General features: G+C 36.0%; 1 long non-coding RNA gene across 1 annotated transcript; it reads left to right on the top strand.

The window, feature by feature from the left end:
- Positions 1–236: 236 nt before the first annotated feature.
- On the top strand, positions 237–883 carry LOC120442530. The gene is made up of 3 exons (XR_005614755.1): positions 237–310; positions 404–685; positions 820–883. It is a non-coding gene; the product is annotated as an uncharacterized LOC120442530 (long non-coding RNA).
- Positions 884–6061: the final 5178 nt, after the last annotated feature.

Below are 6061 nucleotides of genomic sequence, written 5' to 3'. Positions count from 1 at the left end.
TTATAAATTGCTGAATTCTGTTCCACAGATAAAAGGAGACCACTGATAGCTGGGAATACAACTCTTAATGAGGGAAATGTTCTGAATTTGACCTGCAGTGTGGACAGTATCCCTCCAGCTCTTATTGTGTGGAAGAAAGTTAGTGACAACACAAATCTTCAGAGTGAAATTCACACTGATTTGCACAATGACACTGGATCAGCAACACTTTTCATCTCAAATGTGACAGCAAAAGATTCTGGACAGTACATCTGTGCTGCAAAACATCTGGACACAATTGTGACCATAAATGTCAGTGTGACTGTGACTTGTGAGTAGACAGCACTAATCTTGAATCTGAAATTCATATTCATACCAAACTCACAGTTTACTTTGTTTTATGATCTGGCATTTCTTTTTACAGGGCTATCAAATATTCAAAATGGTTCAGGATGTGTGCTTCAGTCACAGATCTTGACCTGTGTGTGTATCATTGAAGGGTTTCCTTTACCTACCATCCAGTGGTTGCCCCTCAAGAACAACACTGAGTACTCTGTCATTACTGCTGTGTCAAATGACACAGTCAACAGCACTTTCAGCCTAAATGTAGAAAACCATGGCAACATCACTTTTGAATGTGTCAGCAACAATGGAAATGAAGAAGCTAAAGAAAAATTCACAATCCACAACAACTCTAAAAAATATGGTATATGTTTTCAAATAAACACTTTTTGACCACTACAATTAGTTTTTTAGTAACACATAAGAAAACATTTAACTTGTGCAAAATATAATAAAGTAAAAATATGCTTTTTTTCCATGTTGTTCCTTTGAGTGCAGAGCAACCATTAGATTTAAGCAAGGGATACCTAAAAGTCATCATTGCCTTTTTGATTGGGACACTTCTTACAGCAGTTGTTTGCTTTTTGGCCAAAAAGTATTACAGGTACAGCATTTACTTTTCTAATTATTATTAGGTTTTCTCTGTAAATAAGGTTGAACATGAATTTGGTTCTGAAAAAATATAATTCTCAGAAAAAACAGAAGAGCTCTGGAAACCTTCATGAGACTTTGGAGATGGACAGACGTCAAGATGATCCACAGGTAGTAATGTCCATCTGGCATTTTTTTTTTTTATATAACTGGTAAAATATGATTTTTTGCTCACATGTCTAGAATGCTGAAGTGGCCATATTTACACTTTATTAATTAATATTTCGTAATGGTTTTTTGTACTACTAAAAGTCTGCAAAGTTGCAAAGATCCAAAGCTTTTGAAATTAAAAGATTAAAACCAACTATTTTTAAGCATTGAAAGAAGTTTCATTTAAACTGTAAAACAGGTTCTACAGTTTGAATGAAAATGGGTCATTTTCATTCCACAATTAACTGATTTCTTTTACATACCCACCATTTGTCTGTCCACCAAGTTTAGTTCAAATTGAGAAAGTTGTGCATAATTTCAGTAACAGATAAACTGAAAACATATGTGTTAGAAGAGAAACAACTGCTCATAATGCCAGTTATTTTGCAAGTGTTAAACCCTGCAAACATTTTTATGAATTGTGTTGGGATTCAGTTTGAAATGTGTATGGTCAAACTATAACGTTTTGTTACCCATACTCATAGAGTCATGACTACAGATACAGTACAATCAAGATTGTGTGCCAACCAAACAAATTCACTAATCATAGCAGACTGGACTTGCAGACTGAGCAGGAAAAGAGATGCTTTATAGCATTGAAACCTGCAGACTTATTCTGGTGAACCAAAATCTAATCATGAACCTATAAATATTGCAAATGGTGAAAGCCAAAGCAAACCTTAACCTGATGTTTGGAGCAAATTGCTTCTTTCAGTTTGAACCCAAATATTGCCTTTAAATCACAAATTAAGGTGAACAGTGTACTGTGTACATTACAGTGTACAATAGTGGGAATTGTTGACATACAAATATTTAAGTCTGTGACCGGTTACAACATGGTTTTGCTGTTGTGTCATTAGTAAACATGCAGGCTGGCAGTGATAGTCTGACCTTTATGTTAGAAGAGGAAGTACTTAGTAAGTACAGTGATGCCATATAAGGTTATGTTTAAGTGATCAGAGTGATAGAGGGAACAAGTATTTAAAGCAGGTTCATGTTTATAAAAGGCAACATGTTTTCTCTCTGTGGTATGTTTTCTCCTTGAATTACCATAAAAACATTTATTCATATATATGTACATTGCCGAATCACAACAACAGTTTTCTCAAGGCACTGTATATTGTAAGGTAAAACCCTACAGTATTACATAGAAAGCCCCAATGATCAGATGAGCCCCTGTGAGGAAGTACTTGGAGACAGTGGGATGGAAAAAAATCCTGTTTAACATCAAAAAATTCTCAGAATCTTTTTATTATTGTCATCATCATCATCACCATCATCACCTTTGTTTATAAAACAACCAAACAGGCCAGCACAGAGGTTATATGGTCTCTTTTACAAGTTCCCTTTAGCAGTTGTGCAGCGGTATTTTGAACCAGCTGAAATTGTGAGAGCAGCAACTGAATGACCCTCACATAAAGTTACAGTAGTCCAGATGGGAAGAAATAAAAGCATGGATCACTATTTCGAGGTACTGCCCAGAAAGAAAAGATTTCACTCTTGCCAGTCGCCTTAAATGATAAAAACTGGACTTCACCACAGCTCTAATTTGGCTGTCCAATTTAAAACCAAGGTCAGTAATAACAGGTTTAAAATAAACTTCCAAGGATCCCATATCAATAAAGGAGGACTCACAGGGACCACTGAGTCCAAACACTAACACCTCTGTTTTCGATTCATTAAAATTGAAAAGGTTTAAAGCCAACCATGCTTTAATGTCGTCTAGAGCAGCGGTCCCCAACCTTTTTTGCGCCACGGACCGGTTTATGACGGACAATATTTTCACGGACCGGCCTTTAAGGTGTCGCGGATAAATACAACAAAATAAAACTAGTACCGGTACCGAAAAAAAGACGATTTATTCATAACACACATGAAAAGACCCAGGAAAACCGAGTTAACGATAAAAACGATAACAAAATAACGCTGAAAACCGATAAAAACCCTGAAAACCATACATTTCACACCTGAGCCTCAACTCTCGCGGCCCGGTACCAAACAACTCACGGACCGGTACCGGTCCAAGGCCCGGGGGTTGGGGACCGCTGGTCTAGAGGTTTTATGGTGATGACATCCTTCAGGATGGGTGGAATCTCTTGTGATCTCCTCAGCTCTGAGGCAGTGGGATGTATAGATGTGAAAGAGGGAAGGGGGCAGTAGATCTTCTGCGCTGTGTTGACCGCTGTGGAGTCTCTTCTGCTGAGTCTGGGTACAGCGTGTGTGTGTGAACCATGCCTAAGTAAATTAATCAATGGTATTTAAATACTTTATCAGCTCCCTTTTATCTCAGGGCACACTAAAGCAGATTGATCAGTATATTTGGTGCAGCCTCCTCCATATATATGAGCTCAGAACAAGGCTGTGCATGTGATCTGGGAAACTTGCATACAAAGATGTATTAATAAGTGTTCCTGAAAAGGATTGGTATAAAATGTTTACATGAAGTATAAGCTTCTGAACAGCAGTTGATCAATGTGATAAAACTACTTGAAACTGACCACAAAGACAGAGGAAGTACATTAGAGGTACTTAAGAAAGAGGAAGTGTTAGTTGAAAGCAGAGACACTCTATAACAAGACACAAGGATGCCCACACAAACACGCATTAACACGGACACACTGAGAGGGAAGCAGAGGACAGAGACACAAGCGAACCTAATAAACAAGAAACTAAACAGGGAATAGAAGAAACTCAAAACCTACTAACTTTAAACTACTAAACCATTATACAAAATATCACTAAAACTCAAAAAGCTGGGTCAAAAGGATCCAGAACCATGACACATATATTATCACCCATGAACTAACTTCCCAGCTGGTCAGAGGTTTGCTTTTTGAGTCAGAATAAGTTGTTTGGCCTTGGTGGAGAAGATTTGGCAAGTTTTTCATAGATACAATCTATACACTCAATTCTACTGCTCAGCATACAAATGTGTGGGGAACAAAACAAAACAGGCTTTCTGACTGTATAAAATTTCCCGCCAAAAAGGATTGTTACAACAAAGAAATAACCGACCAAACACAATATATGAAAAGCTATTCCAACGACAATCATGTAGAAAAAAAGACATTCGGTCATGTACAATAACATATTTAGTATTTTCATGGTCTTAATGGAGTATTCATTCTATAAGGGGATTGTTGACTGCTAAGGTAGCTGGTAGGATCTGCAGAAGTTTCTGATAAAACTTGTGTTTGCTGTTTACCATTTTCATCATATATCTTATTATTTGACAAAAAAGAAAGAGAGAGAAACCTCTGGTCCATAAAAAAGATGGTATGTGCTTCTCATCTAAATACTTTCCACTTCAACATTTTCAGATTTTTAGGAATGTACTTTTAGCACAACTCCTGCCATTGCATGTAGTACTTATAATTCAGAAACTATGGATATTAACTTTTTTCTTTTTCCTTTCCATTTTATTTCCCTCGAGTGCAGAGCAACCATCTAGTTTTAGGCTGAAATTCCTGAAAGTCATCATTGGTCAGAAATTGCTATAGGTGCAGCATTAACTTTACTAATAATTATCAGGTGTTCTCCATAGATAAATTTTAATATATATTTTTAAACATATTCTGTAAAAATGACCTTTTCTCCAGAAAAAACAGCTCCAGAAATCCTGATGAGACTTTAGAGATGTATTCTTTTGTTTGTATTTGTATAGCGCTTTTTACTAGTTCCTGAGGACCCCAAAGTGCTTTACACATTCAGTCATCCACCCATTCACACACACATTCACACACTAATATATAAAATATAACTTAATGGCTTACTTATATGTTATTTAAATACAATTACAGTTGCAATAAATCAAATGAAATACTAAATTATTATTCAATTAATAACAAAAACTATCAGGAGCATTTATTTCATGTACAGGGTGGGTCATTTATATGGATACACCGTAATAACATGGGAATGGTTGGTGATATTAAAGTCCTGTTTGTGGCACATTAGTATATGTGAGGGGGCAAACTCCTCAAGATGGGTGGTGACCATGGTGGCCATTTAGAAGTCGGCCATCTTGGATACAACTTTTGTTTTTTCAATAGGAAGAGGGCCATGTGACACATCAAACTTATTGGTAATGTCACAAGAAAAACAATGGTGTGGTTGAAGAAAAAGACTGATTTTTTTATGACATATATAATGTTGGTTATCACAATCCTCTGGGTCCAGCTATGTAGACTCACACATACAACAAACTGCTGCACTGATCTTATTTGAAATGGTTAAAAATAATTTTCACAAATACAAGTGCAGAGCAGTGCATTGCTATAACAATGTTTAAATGAGTTACATAGCAATACTAAGAGCAGTAGAGATGGTGCAGAATATAAATGAATACATAAGAAGGCTAAATATGCAGAAGTGTTTGCAGAGAGGCAGCAAACACTTCTGCATATTTGGGCATGAAATATGACTAAATATGCAGAAATGGGGGAAATGAGAGAGGGTAAGTTTATTTTAAAGTCTTAAGTTGTTTAATGCACTCAATCTGTCTCAAGGAACTTTTTTTTAATGAGTACATAAGAAAACACTTAAATAGCAATAAAATGATGTTGTATCGGTGGTATGATGTTGAAGTAATGTAAAGATAAGCTAAATGTCATATACAAGTTATGTTTTCACTCTAATATTGTGCGGACTTCACCTCACAGTGTAAAGGGCCATGAGGTGAATGATGATGATTGATGCTATATGAACTTGTTGAGCACCATTACTGCAATCTTAAAATCTCAAGATAGCATTATGTTTAAAAAGGTAAATTATTTAATAAACAATAAACAATTTTATAATTACATATAGCATACAGAGGAACTTGAATGTCAGTCTGTAAAGTAGAGTGGTTTACTGAGAAACTTCCTGAAATCATTTTGCAAGGAGGAAGAGAAAAGAAAAGAGAGATGAGGATGAAAACTTCAGTTTAGAGAGTCAG

The sequence above is a fragment of the Oreochromis aureus genome, linkage group 11 (assembly GCF_013358895.1).
Source record: "Oreochromis aureus strain Israel breed Guangdong linkage group 11, ZZ_aureus, whole genome shotgun sequence".
Lineage (NCBI taxonomy): Eukaryota > Metazoa > Chordata > Actinopteri > Cichliformes > Cichlidae > Oreochromis > Oreochromis aureus.
Note: the sequence above shows the minus strand (reverse complement) of the source record. Positions and strands in the feature narration are given on the sequence as shown.